General features: G+C 48.2%; 1 long non-coding RNA gene across 1 annotated transcript; it reads left to right on the top strand.

The window, feature by feature from the left end:
- The first annotated feature begins 1,979 nt into the window (after positions 1 to 1,979).
- Positions 1,980 to 25,196, top strand: LOC105722379 (uncharacterized). The gene is made up of 3 exons (XR_001108563.2): positions 1,980 to 2,180; positions 23,693 to 23,812; positions 24,252 to 25,196. It is a non-coding gene; the product is annotated as an uncharacterized LOC105722379 (long non-coding RNA).
- Positions 25,197 to 25,886: the final 690 nt, after the last annotated feature.

The raw sequence follows: 25,886 nt of genomic DNA, 5'->3' as shown, positions 1-25,886 counted from the left end.
GAGAGTGGGTTCTGATGGGGACGGAAGCCTGACTGGAGCTGTGTTTTCCTTCTAAGGTTCTCGTTGGTACAAACTGCCACACCAGTCGTTCTCATTCCTGCTCCATGCCTGGGGTGCTCCGTTCACACCTCTGTCAAAGTGCTGGTGATCACTGTCATGCTTCTCAGCTTTTCGGGCTGGGGCTATGTTTGTTCATCTGGGAGCCTGGCACACAGTAGGTGCTCAATATATATACACAAGCAGAGCTGATGGCATAGGAAGCAGAAAGCTGGCACCAGGCTTCCTCGGGCCATGTCCAGACATCAGAGCCACCGCTTTGACAACCTCCAAATGTCTGGGAAGCCAGCGGAAGCCACCACACAGCTCACACGCATAATGATAGCTTTCTCCTTTCTTATCCCAGACGGTTTGGATACTTCAAAAAAAAAACTGCTTTGGGGAATCAGCAGAGGGTGAGGGAAGCTCAGAAACTGGCCGCGAAGGAAAACAGGAAAGAAGCGCCTCTAATTAAAAGCAGCCAGCTCCCAGCTCCCTCTGCAGGGCTGGGGGTCCTGCTGAGAAGGGGAGGCCGTCCCCCTCGCCCGCTGGCACAGGGGGCAGGCAGCCTGTGCAGACCCCGCAGACGAGCCTGGGGCCCTACAAAGAGGAGGGTCAGGGTTTGGTCAAGCCCTCTCCATGAGACGCCTTCGCCCTCACACCTCTCCTAAGTTCTTTCCTCCCCAACCAGGCCCCGTGCTCAGGTCCACAGCATGCATCATCTGAGGGGCTCTGCAGAGCTACCTTCTGTTTCTTTCATCAGAGAGAAGAGTCTCCTTTCAAGTTCTCTAACACTTGCTCTCAGCACACAGCGTTTATTGTCGAGCACTGCTGTCGGCCCCTGCATTTCCAAGATATTTATGCAACAATATATATACATCAGGACACAGCCACTCTGGGAGATCAGTTAGCAGTACCCCATTCATTTTCTAAATCCAACAGAAGGCCCAGAACAGTGAACAATTGGGCCATGGTCACACAGCAAGCTGCACATCTGTATCATCCATGCGTGGTAGGCACAGTCGAGCCACTGGAGAGAGAAAGATGAAAAAGACGCTGTTCCTGGTAAAATGGTAAGGAATGCAGACACATCTTGAGCCAACAGGAACATAGTGGGGAAAGAAAAGAGATGCCTTATGAGAGAATTCATCACACGCAGAGGAGGAAGGGAGTAATTTTGTTAGGGAGCAGGGGCATCAGGGGACATGGCTAGGGCACGGTGCCAAGGTTCCAGGTCAAGCTGCTGTCTGGTGCTGAGGTTAGGCCTCCGAGTAATGGCAATGAGACATGAGACAGATGGTGCTGGTCAGAAGGGCCAGCTGGCCTGGGGGGCGTGTGGTAGGGAGAGAGGAGCGAGGGTTACTGCTCAGAACACCTGAGTCCAGTGTTGCCTCTGCCATTAACACTTGGACAAGTGATCTTAAAGTCTCTGGGTCCCGCACCTGACTTTCTCAGCTGAAACTGACTGGGACTGGATTTGATCCTGTAAGAAAGAACACCATTAGTGCCAACATTCTAGGATTCATCAAGAAGCCATGAGCCATAGACCACGGCCCATTGTGTGGATTCAAACTTAGACCACTTCAGGCCCAGCATGGTCCACGGAGACGAGAATTCAATGACTTACTGATATTTACTGCACACCTACTACGTGCTTGGCACTGTGCTGAGCCTGGGGCCCAGTTGTGCAGAAACAGGCACTGTTCGTGTGCACTGGCAGGGACTGGAGGAGAGCAGCTGCAGATGGTATTCATCTCTGCACAAAGTTCATCATGGTCTCTGCACACTTGCTCGCCATCGCTTCTGCTTCATGGGTGAGCACAAAGCGATTTCTGGGTAGTTTCAGACATACAGCTTCAGCAAGTTCGCACTTTGATCTTAGCAAAGTTGCATTCTGCGGCTCTGGCATGCTCAGCTCCTCCTCAGGGCGTGGGAGTTGATGTTTTAAGTAGATCAGAGTAAGCAGTACCCTGCTGAAGAGGTTTTTCCAAAGCCTGTGGTCAGTCACTGAGGGGCAACGTCAGGAGGGGCAGATTCACCCCCCAACAGACTCACCCACCAGCCAGCCAGCTCACTGCCGATAGGTGGGTGAGGTCTCTCTCCCTTGAAAATGTCTGTAGCACCCAGAAGAGGCCCTGTTTAAGGTGAGTGCTCAGAAAACTTTGTGGTGATAAAGAATAGTTGAAATAAGCATTCCTATGCTGATATTTGATGCAAATGACTCAAGGGAGTATTTAGACCTTTGGGGAAAAGTCATTCATTAGACCCTGAGACAGCGGGCAGAACTAGAGGGAGGCAGAAGAGCCCAGTGGCAATGGCGTGGGACTGGGACTTTCCCTGCTTTGCTTGGTACATTAGAAGGCAAGATCACAACTCGGTTCCTCATGGTCAGACGAGCTGGCCCAGGGACCAGGCATCCCAGTCAGCGGGGGCAGAGTCCCGCTCCCCACTGTTGTCCTGGCCTAATTATGAATCATTCCTTTTTTATTCTTAGAAGTGCCCTTGTTTGAACAGTGTATTATATGATCACACTTGAAGAGATAAACCAGATGACTACTTTGAAATCTCAAATAACTAGGATGGGGAGCCGAACTTCGGAAAGAATAACGCCCAGCCATGTCCTACGATGTGGCCTGGAAATGGCCACTTCCGTGCAGCGGTCTCTTTCCCAGAAGCTCAGAGTGCTTCTCCGTTAGGACTGTTTTCGTCAGTTCTTACCACTTCCCAATGTCAGGTTGACACTAAAATTCTGGTCCTTAGAACAAAGATTTTTCAAACCCCTAAGTTGCCACGCATACTTTGGAAGCTCTGTTTTTTCTGCCAAGTATCTGTCCCTGCCTTTCCAGCAAGCCTTCATCCATTCCTTTCCATATGTCATGAACTGAGTGCTCTAAAGAGTACATTTTATGAGGGGAGAGTTACACAGAGCTATTTCAGAATTACTGCACCTGAAGGGAGGCCGGGGACCCTCGGGATGTCAGAGAGAGGACCCAGACCCTGGAGCCGTGGAAGCTTTGACTCCAGGTCTGCCATGCTGGCTGCAGGCTGAAGGCCTGGATTTCTCAGGAGTAAAATGCACATCTGACTGTTGAGAGAAGTAACCAAGAAACAAAGTAGGGTGACCGGCTACGCCAGTTGTTCAAGACCGTCCTAGTTTTAGCTCTGAAAGTCCCAGGAAATCCCTCTGACCAAGCACACTGGGACGGTTGGTCATCTTCAATGCTGCCTGGTATTTACTAAGTACTGAGGCAATTTTACTTCTCTCCCCTCTTCCTGCAAACAAAGCAATTGCATTATTAATGGTGAAACTTAAGAGATAGTGATAGATTAGTTAGTGGTAGAGCTATTTGTGGGTGCAAGGTCTTCCTAAGGCACTTAAAGGAGGGTACACTCCCCACTCTACTGGTCAGGTTGGCTCTGACTCCGCTGGTGAAGAGAACCGGCCACAGACTCTGGGAATCCCAAAGCATTGACTCCACCTATGTGCCTCTGGTGTGGATCTTAGCATTTCACCCTTTCCTTGTGTCAGTAGAACTGCAATGGCCCTGGAGGCTGAGACGTGCTGAGGTATCTCATGACGGGAAGCGTGTCCTTCCTGCAGAGCAGGGAGTTCCATGCCGGGCATTACTCCATGCCCTAGGGATGCAGCAGCCATCAGAGCCCTCTCCCTTCCACTGGAGCTTGTAGTCTAGGGGGGAAATAAACAACCAGCCAGTAGATAATCAGGTACCGTAAGGTCAGGAGTGCTAGGTATAGGAAGAGATGGAAACTGAATTAGGAGACTGCCGGTGATGACAGCTGCTGTTCTAGTCTAGATAGGATCATCTGGGCGCCCTCTCTGAGAGGGTGGCATTTGAATAAGCCATGCGATGATTTGTGGGAAGCAATTTCTAGCAGAGAGAACACCCAGGGTCAGGGTCCGGAGGCAGGACCTAATCAACGCATTTGCGGAAAAGGCAGGAGTGGGCATGCACAGAGGATGTGAGGTCAGGTGAGGGCCACTCACACAGCCCATGGTGTCTCCCTGCATCTGTGCTGCTGTAATGAAATACCTGAGACTAGGTAATGTATAAATTATAGAAATTAGGCCAGGCGCGGTGGTTCACGCCTACAATCCCAACACTTTGGGAGGCCCAAATGGGTGGATTACTTGAGGTCAGGAGTTTGAGACCAGCCTGGCCAACATGGTGAAACCCTGTCTCTACTAAAAATACAAAAATGAGCCAGGCCATGGTGGCAGACGCCTGTAATCTCAGCTACTTGGGAGGCTGAGGAGGGAGAATCACCTGAGATCAAGAGGTTGAGACTGTCGTGAGTTGAGATTGCATCAGTGCTCTCCAGCCTGGGCAAGTGGAGTGAGACCCTATCTAAAAAAAAAAAAAAGAAGAAGAAAAGAAAGTATTTGTCATAGTTCTGAAGGCTAGAAAGTCTATGATCAAGGTGCCAGCAGGTTTGGAGTTGAGTGAGAGCTGCTCTCTGCATCCAAGATGATGCCCCTTGCTGCTCCTCACGCGGCGAAAGGCAGAGGGCCAAAGGGCCTTGCTAGTTCCCTCCAGCCACGGATAAGGCACTAATCTCATCCATGAAGACAGAGTGCTCAGGGCCTAATCACTTCCTCTCTTCCTAAAAGACCCACCTCTTAATATTGTTGCATTGGAGATTCAGTTTCAACATGAATTTTGGATGGAACGCAAACATTCAGACCACAGCACATAGTAACACCTTCGGGTCTTTTTTTTTCTTTCTAATTACGATGAGAAGATTGGAAGTTTTAATCAAAGGAGTGAAGGGATCTGGCTGACGTTTTAAATGGCTCACTTTAGCAGCTGCATGAAGACTAGCTGGTAAAAGGGCAAAGAGAAACCATTTTGGGAGATTACTGCAATAGTGAGTGTGAGAGGTCAGGGTGGGCTGGTCCAGTGGCAGAGCAGGGTGCTGAAAAGCGGTTTGGTTCTGGATATATTTTGCAGATAGAGCTGATAGGATTTATTGAAGGGTTGGAAGTGCAGTGAGAGAGAGTTGCTAATGATGCCAAAGGCCCTGGCCCCAGCTGTGTGGTGATGCCACTTACGGAGGTGGGAGACGCTGGGGAGGAATAGGCTTAGGACCATCAAGACTTTGGGTTTGGATATTTCACCATGAGATGCTAATTAGACACCCGAGTAGAGCTGCGGAGTAGCAACTGTACCTGTTGTGTAACAGGTGTGATGTTAAAAATATTCACCACTTCCCCAGAAACAAACACAAGATCAGCATGTGACCTGACAATTCCACTCCTGGATGTATACTCAACGAGAATTGAGGGCAGAGACTCACACAGATATTTGTACGCTCATATCCATATCAGCATTAGTCAAAACAGCCAACTGTTCCTCAGCGGATGAAGGGATAAACAAAAGGTCTATCCGTCTGACGGAAGAGTATTCAGCCTTGAAAGGGAGGGAAATTTTGACACATTCTACCACAGAGATGAACCTTGGAGACATTATGCCAAGTGAAATAAGCCGGTTACAGAAGGACAAATACTGCATATGAAATACTTAGAGCAGTCAAACTTCCAGAGACAGAAAGTAGAAGGGCGGATGCCGGGGTTTAGGAAGAGGGAAGCGGAGAGTTGGTGTTTAATGGGTATAGAGTTTCAGTTTAGGAAGATGAAAAACATCTGGAGCTGGATGGTAGTGGCACAACAATGTGAATGAACTCAGTGCCACCGAACTGCACAGTTAAAAATGGCTGAAATGATCAGTTTCATGCTATGTGTATTTTACCACAATAAAAACAATTCAACAATCACTGTGGCAGGGGTTGTGACCAGTCAGAGGTGGGTACTGGCCATAAAGAACAGGTCTAATAGGGTCAGGCATGGTGGCTCATGCCTGTAATCCCAGCACTTTGGGAGGCCAAGGCAGGTAGATCACGAGGTCAAGAGACTGAGACCATGCAGCCCAACATGGTGAAACCCCATCTCTACTAAAATTAGCAGGGCGTGGTGGCACGTGCCTGTAATCTCAGCTACTTGGGAGGCAGAGGCAGGAGAATCGCTTGAATGCAGGAGGCAGAGGATGCAGTGAGCTGAGATAGCACCACTGCACTCCAGCCTGGTGACAGAGCAAAACTTCGTCTCAAGAAAAAAAAAAGAGAAAAATAGAACAGGTCTAACTATAGCGGGGAGCTCCACCAAATGCCAGCCCTAGGGAAGGAGTGCTATAATAATAAGTTTCACCATTAATAGTTCAAAGTAGAGACCTGGGCCCCTGTCGAAGCTGAAGTTAAAGCTAGGGCACTGGTAAGATCATCCAGGGAGACAGCATAGGTGGTGGAGGGCAAAAAGGTAAAGGAGATTCTCCAGCCGCTCCATGACCAAGGCGCCAGAACACGAAGCTCTAAAACGAAGCCTGTGCTGGAGGCAAATGTGAGATGTGTGCAGCCTCCAACTGAGCACATCCATGCTGAGGTGCATCAATTTCCACATCTCTGGGCTTCTCCTGCAGCCTAAACACATGGACATTCTTCCTTCCACTATGGCCGTCAGCATCCTCTTTGATGTGTCCGTCTTCTTTGCCTTCTGCCTACACTTAGTTGCCTAATCGACCTTCTCTCCACTTGGTCCCTCCATCCGGTTCCCTACAGCCCTGTGGAGGCTCTCTTTCCTCCTGCCTGAACTAAGCCCCTGCCTCCTCTTGCATCCTGGTCTAAGAGGACGGGCAGAAACCACACCCAGCGATGTCAGGTGCATCCGGAGACAGTGTGACTGAGAGTTGGCGCCCTGGTAGGACAGTGAGGGGTGTGAAGTGTCGTTCCAGAGACTGACTCCATAGGTAAAGCTGGGCTGAGGACACATCAGAGCAGCCAGGTTTCAGAGAAAAGGGCTATGTCAAGTGAATGAGGTCAGGGCAGGAAGAGGAGTTGGGCACTGCCTCAAGGCTTGCACGTGAGTCTTTGTGTCTTTCTATCAATCATTGTGTTGTTCCTTTCCCGGAGAATTCTGATTTGCACCACATAGCTGCTGATGCCTCTGAGCTGGTATCTCTGCCTCCCATCTGTCCATCCCAAATTTCTTTTTCTAAAGCAGGGCTTGGAGAGGGTTGGTCCCTGCTTTAGGCCATGGGCATGCATATCTTCAAAGCTTCTTGCTGTACAGTTGACATCAAGACGTGTTACCCTGACGTTTGTGACCCTCTGAGGTCTGCAGTTGCCCAGCGTTTCAGATCTACATCCACTGCGTGCTTCTCACCTACAGCCGTGCTGCCAAATACACTTCTCCCTGCCTGCCAAAGGGTCCTGAGCTCTCTGGCCTCTGAACCGCTGCTTAAGCATTTCCTCGCAGCTGGAAGTCATTGTTTCCCTTATTCCTTTGACCACTAGTGCCAAATCCTATGCACAGAGGAGGACTTACTATAAGGCTAATGAGTTTTAAACTTCGGCATCCTTCCTTTTCAGATTCATCCCTTGCATGGGCCTGGAGGGACCACTGCAGTCAGTTCCCACGGCCATGTGTTTTGTACAATTTGCAAAAATAACATTAATAGATTAAGACTTTTGGCTAGGCATAGTGGCTTGTGCCTGTAAGCCCAGCACTTTGGGAGGCCAAGGTGGGTGGATTGCTTGAGGCCAGGAGTTTAAGACCAGTCTGGCCAACATGGTGAAACCCTGTCTCTACTAAAAATACAAAAATTGGTTGGGTGTTTTGGCAGGTGCCTGTAATCCCAGCTACTTGGGAGGCTGAGGCAGGAGAATTGCTTGAACCTGGGAGGCGGAGGTTGCAGTGAGCTGAGATTGCACCACTGCACTCCAGCCTGGGCAACGAGAGCGAAACTCCATCTCAGAAAAAAAAAAAAAAGTCTGGGCACAGTCGATCATGCCTGTAATCCCAGCACTTTGGGATGCCGAGGTGGGCAGATCACAAGGTCAAGAGATCGAGACCATCCTGGCCAACATGGTGAAACCTCATCTCTACTAAAAATATAAAAATCAGCTGGGTGTGGTGGCCCGAGCCTGTGGTCCCAGCTTCTCAGGAGGCTGGGGTGGAAGAATTGCTTGAACCCAGGAGGCGGAGGTTGCAGTGAGCCCAGCCAGATTGCTCCTGGCAACAGAGCAAGACTCTGTCTCAAAAAAAAAAAAAAAAAAAAAGACTTTTGTCTCTTTTCACCTCAACTTTACCTCCACACATTTCATCAGTTTCTTGTCATTTTGAAGTGGCTTTGGACAGTTTTAGGATCTGGTTAAAGGAAAATTAAGTTGGGGAGGTATTTAGTTTGAATTTGGTGCAACATTGATGCAATTTGGAGTCTCTTTGGCCTATATGAAGCATCACCAGCTGTTCTGATGTAGAAGTGGCTTGCAGGGACATCTGTCAGCCCCCTGTGCTGGCTCCTGTGGCATTTCCATGGAGAGGACAGGGCCTGAGGTCACATGGCAGCATCAGCCTGTCCTGTGGCCACCCAGAGCCAGGCCGATAGGAAAGTGGAAACAGGCTCTGCAGTGTGTGGAGCCAGAGTCTAGTCTTGGGGGAGTTTTTTCAGTTATCAGATGTCTCAGATTGCAAGGAGAAGATGCTGTTTTCATCGACACCTAGTCAAAATGGAAATTCTCTTCTGTCAGGAACGTGCCGGATAATGCAGACAATACAATTACAAATGCATGAAACAGACATAGGGAGGCGAGGAGGTGATCCGGCGGCCTGAGGCTGATTGAGACGCTGGTGGCTGTGGAACCTTAGAGGGGTTTCTGCTGTGTGGTTGTTGTGAGTGTGCGTGTCTTTGTGTTGGAACACACCATCCTAACATTTTGTGTGTGTGTGTTTGTGTTCACGCTATGCTACATACATATAGTTATAATTACCGAGTTTCATAACATATGAAACAGTTATGAATTGTAACACACAACAATGAAGAAGTCAAAGGAAGCCCAATGGTTTGGCTGTCACAGAAAGTGTAGAATTGACAGGCAGCGTTTCCATGCCTTGTGTGCATGGCTCCAGGAACAGTTTGCTCTTACCTGGGTGTCAGGAACAGGCTTCTAGCCAGGGCAATCAAAAAGTCACTCTTGCTGACTGCCCCAGCGGACAGCCCTTCTCCTGCCCCAGGAAGGTCTGGTGAACCGTGAGACGGGGGACAGGAATGGGTTTGCTCAGAACTCTGTGAACGAGGCCATGGGACCTGGGGCACACCCAAAGGAGCAAGAAGCAAATAGTACCCCAAATACGCATTGACCCGAAGTCCGATCTGCAGACACAGCCACACACAGCTCATCACACGTGCAGGGAAACTGTCACATCTGAGCTCCAGAGCATCAAACCTCTCCTAGTAGTCAGGGGAACGCTGGGATGATCTTAGCTTTTGGGAAGTATAAATGTGCCCAAGTGTTGGTTTGGCTAGCAGACCGGAAAATTCTTAGGGTTAAAATTCAAATAAGAATAATATAGCATTGCTAGTCGTGACTACAGTATTTACTTAAATTATGCTCTGAGATCTATATGAAGACAATCCAAAACATAATTAATACCATTTTTTTTACTACAGAGGATAAGTGTTGATTGTACACACACACACTACAATATCCATACGTATATGTTGCCAGATCATGGAAAAGTGAACCGTATTCCCGAGTTGGCAGTAAATGCCCAGAGTGAGTGAAAGTGATGCCCGTGCTTCAGGCCAGGGCACCTCTGAGCAACCTGCACTATAGTGCCCTGGCCTGGGCGTGTGCACAGCCGCCCACCCTGCCTCTCCATGACCTACTAAAGCATGGTGGCATCTTCCCTCCCTGCCCAAAGGATTAGAATGTCAAGCTCCAGCACTTGAATGCCATTCTCTCCCTTCCCCCTCGATCCTCCTAGCTCCCCCTCCCGAGTTCAAGCCATTGTCCTGCCTCAGCCTCCCTAGTAGCTGGGATTACAGCTGTGTGGCACCATACCTGGCTAATTTGTGTATTTTTAGTAGAGATGGGGTTTCACCATGTTGATCAGGCTGGTCTTGAATTCCTGACCTCAGGTGATTCACCCGCCTTGGCCTCCCAAAGTGCTGGGATTACAGGCATGAGCCACCATGCCCATCGAGTGGCCTTGTGATCTGTGATGCTGCTCTGTCCATCCCTGGGCAAAGAGTTAGCCATTTCTCCAATGCATGCAGCTTCAGCGTGGATCAGCGCGGAAGCTCAGGAAGGAGGGTGAGGACTCTAACACAGGAATGGCCTGGAAAACCACCAGGAATCTTGGTGATGTGTAGCCGTCTCTCTCTGGGGTCTGGGATCCCTCATCTGCGTCTGGACACCCTTCGTCTCTCAGCCGTTGCCCTGTCCTCAATAAGCTGCTTGTTAGAACCAAAGGTGGCCCCTCCCTCGGGACAGCGCAGAGCACCAGGGCCAGAGGCTCAAAGCACCTCCACGCTGAGATCAGAGACTTCTGTTATCTTGAGCCAGAGGCTTCCAAACTTCTCCTGGTGATAGAATTCTTACCATGAAATCCAGAGAGGAACTCCAATGCCTCAAGCAGGTGAAAGAGAAACTGCTCTTCTTGAAGGCAGGGCAGGGCTCTCAGAGGGCAGGACTCGCCCCATCCCCGGCCACGGGCTCCCCAGCGTAACTCTGGAGCCCCAGCGCTGTGTGGAATATCGTTCACAGAACACTTGCAACCTGCTGTTGGGATGCCCCCAAACTGTCATCTGGAGGATGGTCAGGAAAACAAACTAAACGGCCAGCACTCTTTCCCTCAGAACTCTGCTCCTGAGGTCACCTATTGAAAGGTGCTGCATGAGTGCTCCCAACCTGGGTGCCCCAGAACTTCTCAGCGGATCCATCCCCGCTTCCATTCTCTCCCAAGGTCTCAGCTGTATTCCTCTCCTCGTGGTCTTCCCTCCTCTTCACACAAATTAGACCTGTACCCCCTGCCCACCACAGTGCTGCAAATGCCGCTAAGATACATTCGTTTTGGTCCCAAAATCTTTGGGGGCTCCAGAAAGGCCTGGAAAGAGTAATGCCTTCAGCCATGCGCCATGTGATGACTTTTCCCAGAGTCAGCCCCATGGGTCAGTCATCACCGGTGGGAGGGTCTCCCCAGCCCGCCTTGAAGCCTTCGAGTCTGTGTAGAAACGTGTTCTGTTCTCTGGGCGTTCCCCGCTTTGACAGAGAGAAATTATTTTCTCCTCAGTGGCTTTCAGGTAGAGAGAGAAAGTGCATGCGGTATGAAGGATGTGAACGAGGAGGGCTCGAAGTTGTAGGTCATGTTTTGTGGGTGAGCAAATGTTTATAAACAGGAACTCAGTGTTTCAGTGATGAAAGCCTCTAGCCTCGCCACACTGATTGCTGCTGCACACACACACACACACACACTCACACACCCTGTTTGTCTTACACACACACAGCTGCGTGGAGCAGAGAGCTGGAAAGGGTGTCCGGAATGGTGGATCAGGGTTGTTATTACTATTTTTTTAATCTCCACGAAACTTTCTTTCTCCTTAAACCCCAGCCCTGCTGGACAGTGTGTTGAAGGAGCAAGCAGCGGGTCAGCCCGTAGTTTAGGCAGAAAAATTAGGCAACCTTGGGAGAGACATGTTTCCAGCAGACGCGCATGGACGCGAGGTTGGGCTGAAACGGTCCTTCCGGGATGCAGTCACCCTCCCCACCCCTAGTTTTACTCCCTGGGGGGATTGTGGCAGGTGCCTGGGCTCCTCTCATACCAGCGCACTGCCCCAAGCTTGCCTAGGGAGCATCTGCACTGGGGTGAGGGAAGCAACATGGGTTTAAAGTTGGCTGTGGGGACTCCTGATCTCTCCACTCTGTTGCTGATAAATGCCGTGGGGTTTCCTCTCCCAGGCCTTTCCTCACCCTCCTTCGTCTTTCTCTCTTTCTCCCTGGGAAAGGTAGGATGGGACTTGCTGCCAGGGACATCCAGGCACATTCCTCTTCCCAGTCAGCCTCTACCCATTCTCTTTCTGTCTCGTGTATATCGGTGGCATTTTCTCGTTTGAGTTCCTGGATTGGCAAGCCCACTCCACATCCCGGATGCAGACTCCCTTTGCTGGCTCTGTGAAGGCTTCGTGTTCCTGGGGCATTTGAGACTTGACTTTGCAGAGCAACTTTGAATCCACTCTGTTCTCCCCGCCACTTTTTTTCTTGCGATGGAGTCTTGTTCTGTTCCCAAGGCGGGAGTGTAGTGATGTGATCTCGGCTCACTGCAGCCTCCGCCTCCTAGGTTCAAGTGATTCTCCTGCCTCAGCCTCCCCAGTGGCTGGGATTACAGGTACCCGCCATCACACCTAGCTAATTTTTGTATTTTTAGTAGAGACGGGGTTTCACCATGTTGGCCAGGCTGGTCTCAAATCCTGACATCAGGTGATCCGCCTGCCTCAGCCTCCCAAAGTGCTGGGATTACAGGTGTGAGCCATCGTGCCTGACCGCTCCTTGTTTTCGACCTTTGTCTCCAAATGTCTTTCATCCAGCTGCTACGACTTGTAGGCTTTTTGCAAATAGGTATCTGTAAGTCTAGAATAATATGGAGATTTGTGAAGTGACCCTTAGTGGCATCTGTGGCAGTCCTGTTATCAGATTTGCAGAAGAAACATGGGGGAAAAAAAGAAACTCCTGTCTTATATTAAAATAAATAAATAATTTCCAGTATCAGAGATCTTTCCTTTCTTCTCTGAAAATGAATATGCAATTGTCTTGAGAGTCCTCCAAGCCAAACACGGGATGCCAGTGTTCTCACCACTTTAGGCCCCTTCACAGGGCGAGGAACCTTAATCTTGAACCCAACAACTCCCCCAAAATGACGTTGATGTTTGTGAGTGGGTTTGTGCATTTTCTGGGGGAAGCGTCCCATGTTCTCCGATGCACATCACGTCACACAGGGGTCCTTGACTCAACAACGATGAAAAGCTGCTGCCGTGCATCCTGTTTCACACCTTTTTCCTTTTATCCATCCCCCAAATTCTTTCTCTACAGTGCCCTTCAGATCCATTGCCCTCCCTGCTCATCTGGGTGATGCCTGGATGTAGTTTCCCATGACCTTACAACCAACCTCCAACTCCTGACCACGGTCTTGAATGCTCGCTCTGCCAGCTCTCAACGCTCGTTCTCAGTTCCTCTCCCTAACTTCCCATTGAAGTGGAAACTCAGACTCACCTGGATTTTCATTCCGGCTCTGCTACTTGAGAGCTGCGTGGCCCCTGATAAGTTGCTTAACTCTCTGATCCTTGGCTTTGTTATCTAAAAACTGGGATACCAATACCTCTATCACAGGGCGTTTGATGAGGATCAAATGAGATAGCACAGGTAACAAACCTGGCACATTATCCACTGAGCTTTTAAATCAATGCCCCTCCTTTCCCCTCCCCTCCCCTCCCCTCCTCCCCTCACCTCCTCCCTTCCCCTCCCCTCCTCCTCTCCTCTCCCCTTCCCTCCCCTCCCCTCCTCCTCTCCTCTCCCCTCCTCCCCTCCCCTCCTACCCTTCCCTCTCCTTTCCTCCCCTCACCTCCTCCCTTCCCCTCCCCTCCTCCCCTCCCCTCCCCTCCTCCTCTCCTCTCCCCTTCCCTCCCCTCCCCTCCTCCTCTCCCCTCTCCTTCCCTCCCCTCCCCTCCTCCCCTCACCTCCTCCCTTCCCCTCCCCTCCTACCCTTCCCTCTCCTTTCCTCCCCTCTCCTCCTCTTTCCTTCTCTTTCCCTTGGTCTCACTTTCCACCCTTCCAACCCAGCACTGCACTTTGCAGAGTGGCCTCTCAGCAAATGCCTTTGCTTCATGATTTCTTACAACTCAAAGTCGCCTGTGATATCTGCAGCTGGCCATGCAGAGCTTGTAGATTTGGGGTGAGTAAGGGGAGGTAAATGCAGGAGAGTGCGGGGAGCAGAGGGGAGGGAAGTGGGTGAGGAGCAGGGTGGGGCTGCCGTTCATTTAGGAGGAGGCCCTGGGGATGGGTTTCTAGCTTTGCTTTTCTTTTGAGCATTTGCCATGATGACTCAACAGCCTCCATCTGAACCTCAGAGAGAATCCTCGAGAAAAGTCTAGAAAGCTGGTGGTTGTCCTGTCATATTAATCACCTAGGTCACTGAGCAGCCTCTTGTCATGGGGTCATTTGGGGTCAGAATTGTCCCAGGCTATGGCTGTGTCTAGATTGTGTTCAGAAAGATGACGGGGAGAGGCGCCCTCTTGATTTCCTTGTTCATTCCAGGCCCCTTGCTCCTGTCCTACCTGGCATTTTTATTCATAGTTTAGACCAGAAATGGATATTACGTTTGCCCGTCAATATGTGAGAATAACAGAACCATTATCCCCCACGGAGTAACTTCTTAAAACATGAGTCAATTTTTTCCCATTAATTGTCCACCTGTTGACAACGTCTCTGTTGTCTGTAAAGTGCTTTGAGCTCCACAGACACAAGGTATTATTATTATTCTTGTTGATATCATCATTTCATGATGTGGGATCTCTTTAAAACTGCAGTAAGTGTGGAAAGCGATTATTTGGCTTGCTTTGGTTCCATGTGGGGCTTATAGCAGGTGCAACATCCAGAAAACCAAGTTGTGGGGAAAATAATAACACTGTGTCTATGTGCCTCTTGTCATCTTGTCATTTTACAGCCTTGGGGGACATTATTTATTAACCCGCTGGGGATATAGAGAGACAAACACTCGGCCGGGCACGGTGGCTCACGCCTGTAGTCCCAGAACTTTGGGAGGCCAAAGTGGGCAGATCTCGAGGTCAGGAGATTGAGACCATCCTGGCCAACATGGTGAAACCCCGTCTCTACTAAAATTACAAAAAATAGCTGGGTGTGGTGGTATGCACCTGTAATCCCAGCTACTTGGGAAGCTGAGGTAGGAGAATCGCTTGAACTCGGGAGGCGAAAGTTGCAGTGAGCTGAGATTGCACCACTGCACTACAGCCTGGCGACAGAGGGAAACTCTGTCTCAAAAAAAGAAAAGAGACAAACTCTCTTGTCCCCCGTTTAAAAGAAAGGGAGAAGTCGGGCGCGGTGGCTCACGCCTGTAATCCCAGCACTTTAGGAGGCCGAGGCGGGTGGATCACGAGGTCAAGAGATCGAGACCATCCTGGTCAACATGGTGAAACCCCGTCTCTACTAAAAATACAAAAAATTAGCTGGGCATGGTGGCGCGTGCCTGTAATCCCAACTACTCAGGAGGCTGAGGCAGGAGAATTGCCTGAACCCAGGAGGCGGAGGTTGCGGTGAGCCAATCACGCCATTGCACTCCAGCCTGGGTAACAAGAGCGAAACTCCATCTCAAAAAAAAAAAAAAAAAGAAAGGGAGAAGTTGTGGAAGCAAGAGCCCTAAGTTGCAGGACTTATCTGAAACCCTTTTGGGGATGTGCTGGAAACACCCTTTCTACTCACGCAGGATCACTGAAAGCCAACATAGTTTGCTGGCCAGCAGCTGTTGGAAGGGTAGGGGCATTTGTGTCCCTTCTGAGCTGTTCTGTGAGGAGGGCTCCTCCCCTGCCCTCCTCCAGACACTCTGACTATTCATGGTGCCACTGGATGCTCTGAGTGGGTGCCAGTGACCGGCTCAATTGCATCACATGGTAATGCGCCAAAACTGAGCAAGATCACAACTGCTCAGTGAACCCAACTTGTAGGTTGTGAGAAAGTTCCTGTCTTCCAAGGCTGGGTTTGGATTTTGTGAATAGTCATGGATCTTTGTCTGGAGACAGTTCCGCTCACCCAGTCTTGCCAGAGTTTGTGAGTAGAGGGTCACCACATTCTTCCATAAAGCAGAGCTGTGTGGCGAGGAAGTGTGGTGTACTGGACAGTCGGCAGGCGTGGGAGTCACGCAGGCCTCTGTTTACATCCCAAGCTCGCCTCTTACTAGCTATGCAACTGTGAGCAAATAATTTCCCAGCGTGTTTCCTCATTGGTAGGATGGGAGCCAATAATATCTTCCTTGTAGGGTTGTTGTGAAAATTATTGTGAGTAGTTGTGTAGTTCTGACACAGTTTGGGAGGTGGCAGGAGCAGTGAGATTGTGTTTGGTGGTATTACATGGGTAGCTTGAAACTGGCCATGGCAGGAATATTCTCACCATGGAAATCAGCAACCTCAGCAAAGCGAGGTGATTGTTTTCCCAAGAACTTAACTTACCAGTGTATCACTGCACAGCAGGCACTCAGTAAACGTAGCTATCATTAGTAAACGCAGGTAAAACCCGCGTTCATTCAAAACGTAGAAACAGAATACATCCCTTATATGGGACATAAAAATCACTGCTTGTTTTACAAGAAAAGTGGTGTCACGTCTGCCCAAAATTGATCAGGCAGAAAGACGAATGTGTGGCCTCTTCGATACATGTTGCTTGTCTTTAGAGCTACTGCTTTTGCTTATTGAACTTGGGAGCATATTTTCTGTTGCTTCTAGTAACTCTAGTAATTGTCTGGCTTCTAAGAATGCACTGGCTAAAACCCAAACTGGTAGGAAAAAAGAAAGGTGAAACACTTGTCAATCAACAAACGTTCAACATTGCACTCGATTCCACAACCAACACAAAAAATAGACAAGTGATTCTTGACTTCCCGAAGCTCACAGTCCTCACAGGAGGTAGGGAAAAGGCACACATATTTTAAAGTAATATAAAAAATCAATAGCTTTTGCAGACACATTATATGTTATGATATGTTTTCACATGTAAGAAGTTCAGGCAGAGGGAAGTGAAGAACATTTTCTTCAGGTTACACAACTAGCAGTAAGCAGCACTCAGATCGTAGATTTAAGAATCTTTCCACTGACAATCAGAGAACAAGCGATGACGTTATATGCTGACATAAAAAAGAGCTACATTTTATATACAGATTATTAAGGAATGGACGAACTACAGTAATAAATTGACTCTGTGATGCTGGACAATGTCTTACACTGTCTGAGATGCCATCACAAAATTCTATAGAGTGGGTGGATTATAAGTCATATTTGTTTATTTATTTTATTTATTTCTTGCCAATATTGATTTCTTACTGTTTTGGAGGCTGGGAAGTCCAAGATCAAGACGCCAGCAGATTAGTGTCTGGCGAGGGCCTGCTCCCTGGTTCATAGATGGCATCTTTCTGTGTCCTCACGGTGGAAGAGACAGATGAGTTATCCGGGGCCTCTTTTATAATGGCACCAGTGCCATTCGTAAGGGCTCCTCCCTCATGATCTAACCACCTCCCAAATCCCTACCACCTAATACCATCCTATTGCAGATATTTTAATATATGAATTTTGGGGGGACACAAATATTCGGTCCATGACAGACATGCAATGCAGAAAGATCAGAACAATTAAAAGGGGGCAGGAATCATCACATGCTAAAAACTGATGGGGAAAGCTCCATAGGAAGGTGGTATTTCTCCCGTATCCTGACAGTAGTTATAATATTTGTTTGTGATATTTTGCTACGTAATGAACATAACCTGGTCTACACATGTCTTCCCTAAATGCAGTAAGCCATCTGACGAGACTGCTGTGTCCAAGACGGACTGGATGGACCCAGTGGAAGAGGGTGCAGAAAGGCAGAGAAGAGGGCTTCTCCTTTCTATGCTTGGACAATCTGAAAACATCAGGGAAAAGTCAGTCAAAACAATATTTTGGTACTATACAGACTTAGGCTATTTCTCTTATTAAACAAATCTTTCTTGCTGCTCTCCCTCCTCACCTTCTTTCTTGCTCTAATGTAAAAAAACATGTGTTTTTCTGACGTAGCCAACCCAAACACGACTTCAGATAATCGATACGGAGGCAGTGAGGGCAAAGCCATTGCTTGGCTGGGGAAAGCAATACTTCATTTCATACATCATTTGCCACTGTGCTAGGCAGCAATTTCACAAAGCCGGTAAAGATTTGGAAAGTTAAGAAGGGAGAAAAAAAAAACTCAACAATCTTACTGCTCCATCTCCGTTATTTTGTAAGGCATACTGATGCACAATAAGGTATACGTGACTGTTCTGATTTACACAGTAAGGACAGGATGGCACTGAACTGTGTTTCTATAGCATTTGATATGTGTCACGGGCTTTACTGAAAAGGAAGTGATTTCTCTCTGCGGCTCAAATCTGGGTTTTCTAGTACGTGGCTTGGGGTTGAAAGCAAGTATGATGCACATGTGCTACGGACTGAGATGAGCTGAGGTCTCTCCAGCAGAAAAGTAACTGAAACTCACCATCAGTCCGTCCCAGTAGCCACTATCCATCTTTAGGCTGTTGACCAAGCCAGAAAGGAAATCAGAGATCCTGTCTGCAGCAGAAGAAAGAAGATGCAGGTGACAGAGAAGATGCGGGTGGAGAAGGAGTAGCTGCCCCCTCTTTCCTACTTGATCATCAGAGCTAAAGAATTCCAGTGCATCATTTCATCCCCATTCCTCCCTCATAAGACACAGATTTCCAGCCTCCACATTTCTCCATCACTCCATTCCCTAATTCCCACCTCTCCTCCATATCACAAGTTCACATGGGCAATTGTCAGAAGTCTTATCCTGACATTAGAATATCTAAGGTGCAGTTTCCTGACATACTGTTTGCCCTGGCCTTGCTCCACTCAGTCACAAAGATTGGGTTTGAAGCTTGCAGGCTAGAGTATTAGCACACTGAAGAGTTATTCCTGACACACAAAGCCTTTACCTGATCACTTCTGAGAGGCTGTTGACCCCAGGAATGGCCAGAGTGTTGTGTGTTGTTAGAATGGAATATCAGTCACTTGTCCCAAAGAGGAAAGAGAAACCCAGGCATGAGGAAGGGTGGTCCTGGGGTAGCTGAGGGTCCTGGGACCCTCGGCTGTAGTGAGGGCAGCTGCTGGAGTCAGGCTACAATCACTTCTCCTGGGGCCCTGTGGATAGTCTCTCAACTCGAAAAGGTGCTTCAAAGCAGGTTCCATTGGGTCTGGCTTGCTGGGGATCCCAGTGGCTTCCTGCCCCACCCCACCTCCCACTCCCTCTAAACAGCCCTCAACAGCTCTCAGCCCCAACTGGGCTCTTCCCTGGACTCTAGTTCCAGGAAGATGTGAATTTGAAATCTGCATGACCCCTTGGATTAGTGACTTAAAATCTCAATTTCTCATCTGTGAAGTGGGGGTAAGAATACTACCTATCCAGTGGTGAGCTGGTAAATGTTGAACAATAGCTCTCAAAAAATGAAACCGACCAATCAACAAAAAGAAACCTCTGATTTCATAGCACTTGCCAATTTCCGTGGTGTCAATACTTCCACCATGGCCTATTTCAAGCTGTTGCCATGATGTCAATGCAGGTGGAGACAGACGTAATCGGCTCTTGTGAGCTGGCTCTTGGACACCCCTCTTCTATGCACTGAGGTTACTGGGGTGCTTTACCCGTGTAATGCACAGACAGTACTCATAGCACTAGTCCAGAGTCTGGCACACAGTAGGTGCCCTTATTATAGTTGTGCTGACACCAGCCAGGGCTCTCAGCTTGCAAGCATTCTTGCCTTTCAGAATGCAGCTAATGGATCCTCTCTTCTGGGAAGAGCAAATTGCAATGATTTTTTAAATAATATAAGCCTGTCATTCCTGGCTCCAGAGCCACTGCTCTCAGCACCTTCTTGGTAACAGCTCAGAGTCCAGTGCATAGGCTTCAGGATGGCAACGGAGAGGGAATCACTCCCTGCCACCACAGTGGTTGGGTGTTACGGTCCTTAGAGCCACACTAAGCTGCCTTGGCCAGTATCATCACAGTACTTTCGCCAATACTCTGCAATACACAAAACATTGTTTGACTTTTAGCAAGCTCCTAATGCATTTGTTCCTTTCCTAAGCAACAGCTATGCTGCCGGCCATGTCTGACAAAGAAACAAAGTCACATTGTTCAAAGCAAACAACTCCAGTATCAGTTGGAACAAACAGACAATCATACTCCCAGACCTCAATCTCCAAGCCCAGCTGGACTAAGCAGAGTGAAAAGGCCCAAGGCCACAAGGCAGCAAAACACACCTTTATCTGCTTTCAAAAGGCCTCTGTCAAGTACAGTTTTTGTGTGGATTTTCCCCCCGACTGTTACTAGTATCCTTTTAGAACCTGAAAATAGCCTGTCTTTCCTTACTGATGGGTTCTGTTCCAGGTGACTTTGATTGATTTATTTTTTTTCTCACCACCCCCTGTGTTTAGAGGAGGACAAAAAGGTTTGCTTTTGCTTCTCTGTTCATTTTTTAAAGGTCCTCCTAGTAAGACTATAGTTTCATCCTTTTAAACCCAGTTTCTCCATCTGTTGGACCAGGTGACCATTTGGATTCTTCTCCCGTTAGATCTACTACAATTCTGGAAGCAGTCGCCCCTTTTCTGGTCTCCTGCCACAAAGAAGCCTGGCACTAATGGGCAGAAGGGTGGGTTGTGTGGAAGGGCTTTCTGCTACTTGCAGACATGCCTGAAGACTGTTGTTTGCAGCCCTGTGGGTTCATGGTAAGAGACACCCAGAGGAACCTTCTAGAGAGCTTTTCCTGCAGGCCACTGGGCCAGCAGAGCACAAGATCCAGCCACCTGCAATGGTGGAGAGTCCGACCGAGTAGAAAGGGGTTGAGATGAAAATGAAACTAGACTGGCTCTTAGCCAGCCCTGAAAATGTGGTGTGGCCTCCTGCACACATTTTTTTTTTAATGAGAAAACTAACTGATACTTGGCAAATACCTAGTGAGGAGCTGCTTATAGATGGGTTGGAGGCTGCTAACCTTGGTGCAGTAGGGGAGAATCAGGGGAGCAGAATGGATTTGTCACTTTGGGAACCTGACCCAGGGAGAGACAACCTTGCCTGGAGAGACTGGAAGGGTGGGCCCCTAGAGACTCCAAGGACAGGGAGCTGTGTCTTGAGGAAACAGCAAGATGTCTCCAAGCGTGGAAGGATGAAGATGGGAAATCCAGGCAGAAGGAGCAGCCTGGAGAAAGGAGCAGAGACTCGAAGTGCCCATAAGCCTGTGTGTGTGGACATAGGCTTGGCGTGGCTCAGCTCATGTCTACACTTCCTGAACAGAGAGCGGAAGAACACATTCTTATGAGATCACTTATTAAATTATTGTTACGTGCTTTCTGGTGCTCTGTGGTCAATTCAAAAGGAGCATGAAGGCTGGGTGTAGTGGTTCACACCTGCAATTCCAGTGCTTTGGGAGGCCGAGGCAGGAGAGTCCCTTGAAGCCAGGAGCTCGAGATCAGCTAGGGCAACATAGTGAAATCTTGTCTCTACAAAAAAAATTTTTTTTAATTATCCAAGTGTGGTGGCATGCACCTGTAGTCCCAGCTGCTGTGGAAGCTGAGATGGGAGGATGGCTGGAGCCCAGGAGGTTGAGGCTGCAGTGAGCTATGATCAAGCCATTGCACTCCAGCCTGGGTGACAAAACAAGACCCTGTCTCTTAAAAAAAGGGAAAAAAAGGGAGCATAAGATGCCCCCACCTGGCAAACACTCTTCCTTCCCGCTGTGATCCTTAAACACCTCATGTTCCTCCTTTAAAGACCTCCAGGGTCTAAAGGAATGAGTCCCTCCTGTGACTGTCAACACAATTGTCTATATAACTCAAGTCACTATTAACTGTGACTTGCGATATCTCTTCCATTATGGTTGTTTTGAACTGTTATTTACATTTTAAAGTACAACTGCATTCTCCACTTTTTTTTTTTTTTTTTTTTTTGAGATGAAGTCATTCTCTGTTGCCCAGGCTGGAGTGCAGTGTCCTGATCTTGGCTCATTGCAACCTCCACCTCCCAGATACAAGCGATCCTCCTGCCTTAGCCTCCCAAGTAGCTGGGATTATAGGCACACGCTAACATGCCCAGCTGATTTTTGTATTTTAGTGGAGGTAGGGTTTTACCATGTTGGCCAGGCCGGTCTCGCACTCCTGACCTCAAGTGATCTGTCCACCTTCACCTCCCAAAGTGCTGGGATTACAGGTGTGAGCCACTGAGCTTGGCTTCTCTACTCATTTTTAATCAACTCAATCGGAGTATAATTTACATACAATAGGATGCACAGAATTGAAGTGTGTAGTTTGATGACAAATGCATATGTGTAAGCACCATCCCAGTCAGGACGAAACATCTCCATCTTTCCAGAAAGTTCCTGCGTGCCCCTTTGCTTTCATCACCCTTCTCCCCATTCGCTCCACCAACCCAGACAACCCAGGCCACCAGTGATCTGAGTTCTGTCATCAAAGCTTTATTTTCCCTTTTCTGGACTTGCCATAGGAACAGAATCAACTCGTATGCAGTCTTTTGTGTCTGGCTTTTTTTGCTGAATATAATGATTTTGGGGTCCCTCGATGCTGAGAAGTCTAGCAGGAGTTTGTTTTTATTGCTGAGTCATCGTATATTGCACGAATACAATAATCTTTTCTTTTTACTCCCTTCCCCTATTAACAGATATTTATGATTGTTTTCTCCGTGCATTTTTCTGCGGGGAGAAGGGCTTGCCTTTCCAACTAGATTATGAATTCCTGAAGGGCAAGGATGTGTCTCACAGGCTGTCACCCACCCCGAAGCACCTTATCCAGCTTCACGTCAGACTAGGCCCTCCAATGTGTTAGTTAATTGAATTATAGTTGTGGATAAGACATGGTCCCTGCCTTTAAAGAGCTTTTAACCTAATTATGGAAGCAGCTACAAACATCAATCCATTATTCCAAGACAACACATTTATCCATTCACTTAGTAAGGTTTTGTTTTAGAGAAGAGAAAAAACATGTCCATGAATACCTAAATTGTGAGGCAGAAAGTGAAATGTGGCATAGAGGAGATTCAGGCAAAGAGCCACAAAAACCAAGAGCGAAGTGACACCTTCTGCTAAGAGGCTCCAGGAAAATCTCAGAAAGGAGGAGCAAATGCCCAGACCTCAGAGACTGGGCAGAATTTGGACTCAGAGAAGTCATTGTGGGCTGACAGTACAGGGTCTAACAGAGGCAAAGAGCTGGAAACACGGGGGAAGAAAGGGGAACATCCTCATCCTCCAGCAGAGAAAGCTGGTTGAACAAAGGCGCAGGCGAAGTGCTGGTCTGGTGTGGGAAGCAGGGGTCCGCTAAGGTTTAAGTGAGTGAGGGTGGAAGGTGGCGGGACTACCTACAGCTAGGAAGAGAGGCTCACATTACTGAGGGCCTTGAGTGCCAAGCTAGGAAATCCACAAGTAAGTTCAAGCACATAGTACATGCCCATCAAACTTATGTGAGGATGGGGATACAATTACAATGATTTAGCATCTGTCCGCTGCAGGGCAAAACCCCCACTGTGTATGAATTATTACATGCATGCTATAGGTGAATAACTGAGGACGGGGTAAGCAATTTGACCAGGTCACACTAAAGGTGAATGCCAGAATCAGGATTCAGCCCTAATTTCTGATAACCCCGCTCTGGGCACAGTGAGGCTTTATGCACAGCGGGTGGTAAATGCATGTAAGAGCATGTGACTCAGTGTATAAAGATCAGAGAGAGCTGATGTGTGTGTGTGTGTGTGTGTGTGTGTGTGTGCATAAAGTCATTATAAGTAGATAGAAATATAGAAATAGAATTGAGTTGTTTAAGGGATTGAAATGCAATGAACTTATCATCAACACTGCATGATATTTTGAGGGCTTCATACTTTTCAGTAATTTTATATTCTGTCATTAGATCTTCACAGTAATCCTGAAAGTTCAACAAGTCACATATTACTATTATTATTATTATTACTACCACAATGATTATTCTTGATTTTTCAGGGGAAGAAACCAAGACCCAAAGGAGTGAAGAACCTTTCCAAGGGAACCATAGCTAATTAGCCAGGACTCAAACCTACATACTTGAATGAATTTCTACAACCTGTTATTGAAGAATAAGGAGTAAGAATTCTGCTAGAAGACTGTTGCCAAACCAATCCGTTGGTCTAAAACGCTCTCACTCCCCATCCCCAGCTCCTTGTTGGCCTAGGGGTGGTCTGAGAGGGGGCTTAGAATAATTCAGGAAGGGGGCTCATTCAAATGGCTCTGCAGTGATTACTCTGGAGTCAGATTTTTCTTCTGTAACAAGAGGTAGTTGAAGAGGGAAATCCCTAAGCTTTCTCCCATTCTAGACGTGTGTCCTCTCTGATCCTCAGGGCCGTAGTCTGAAGAAGTTGTCTGCACTGAGCATCGGGAGGGATCTCTACGTTGCTTCTGTGAGGGTGCAGGACTTGTGGCTCCGGGCCCCTGATGCACCATGGCTTCTGGGTCCACTCCACCCTCCCCGCGCTCTTTCTGTTGGCTTCCCCAGCCTCAGGCTTCTTTTTGCTGCCTGCTGCAGGGCTTCTCGACCTGGGCTGGATCCTGGGTGGACAGGCCCAGGCAGGCTGTGCACTGTGACCTGGGGCCTTGCTGTGAAGAGAGGACTTCAAGAGGAGATGTCCTGGAGAAGTTCGCCTTTGTGGTCATTTTGCTTCAGGTAAATCCTGTATAACCAGGAACCAGGGAGAATGAGTCAGGGACCAACTATGAGAAACACACTGCTCCAACACAGCTTCTGAAGAGCGTTCTGGAGGGCGCTTGAGCTTCCCACGTGGGGGCCTCTTTCCAAGACCCAACTGCCTAATTTGGAATCTCCCAAAAAGTTTGTTTGCTTTTGTGCGCACATGATTCCCAAGACAGTGTGCTAAATGACTGGAATGAATCATCCACTCTCCCTCCATTTATCTACCACCTGCTTCCTTTTCAGTCCGTGACAACCTGGCTTCCATCAAACGGATCAGCCCATCACCCAACACTAGATGTTCCAAATATAAATCGTTGTCTTTGTCACTTTGCATAGTCACTGTCCTCTTGAAATATACACATGTTGTGAAAGGACTCTAGAAATAAATCTTTCCTCATTAAAATTTCCTCCACATGCATCAATTTCTCCTCCCTTTTCAACAGCAGACCAGTCAGCAAATAACGACGGCCCTAGGTCGTCACTGAGAAGATAAAGGATTATTAAAAGAGGGGCTGACTGCCTGCAGATTATACCTGCTACATTTGGAGTGGAAAGAGACTTCTCTGTCAGTGCCCTTTTCCCCCATGGAAAGACACTATTAGCAATCTTCGACCATCATTGTCTGGTCCATTTTGTTCTGGACCAGGTTTGCATAAGTTTTAAGCCTAACAGTCAAAGAAGTGAAATCTTACATGTGAACATGGCCTTTCAATCACTTGAAAAATGCACCCCCCAACCCCACTTTCTCTCTGTCTCATAAACACAGCAGTCTTTCCCAGAGCAATCTTGAGCTCTGAGCTGTGAAGAATTGCTGTAGGTAGGAAGAAACGTTGGCTCTGGAATTCAATTAACTGTCAGCATTGCTGTTCGAGTCAGGATGACTCACTCCTCTTCAGCAAATGGGCATGGGGGCTGTGAGCCTCCAAGATTAATGGTGATTGATAAGCTGCTGGAGCTCCAGGATGAAGCCTCCCAGAATCCTTCCCTCACCCACACACGTTTTTACATGAAAATATAATAAAGAGATAGTGGGAGAGGATGTGTGAGTACAGAGGAGATGCTGTCAAGAATTTGCCTGCATCCTTTTCTTTTATATTGGCAAGTTTCACTGGATTCTAAGCTACTGAAGAGCAGGGACTATGATTTATCTTTCTTTTCTCTCAGTTCATGTCCAAATTAATGCATCAGGTGAAAAGAAAGGATGCTGTCTGATACCCCATGAGGTAGGTATATTATGAGTTCCATTCTGTAAATGAGGGGAAGAGAAAAAGCTAGGACTTGGTTCCAGAAAGGCCGCCCAGGTGCCAGCTCCAACCGCTGCAGGTGCTGCCTCTTGACGAGGCTGTTACACCATCTCTGTCTTTAACATGGAAAGCAAAATGTGGGCCTGACCGTGGTGAGGGCGTGCTTTTCCATTCTAGATGGCAGCCAGTGTGCATTACACGTACAATATACAACAGGAATACAATA

This window comes from Aotus nancymaae, unplaced genomic scaffold, assembly GCF_030222135.1.
Source record: "Aotus nancymaae isolate 86718 unplaced genomic scaffold, 86718_ANA_hifiasm-v0.15.2.pri h1tg000032l_0, whole genome shotgun sequence".
Lineage (NCBI taxonomy): Eukaryota > Metazoa > Chordata > Mammalia > Primates > Aotidae > Aotus > Aotus nancymaae.
Note: the sequence above shows the minus strand (reverse complement) of the source record. Positions and strands in the feature narration are given on the sequence as shown.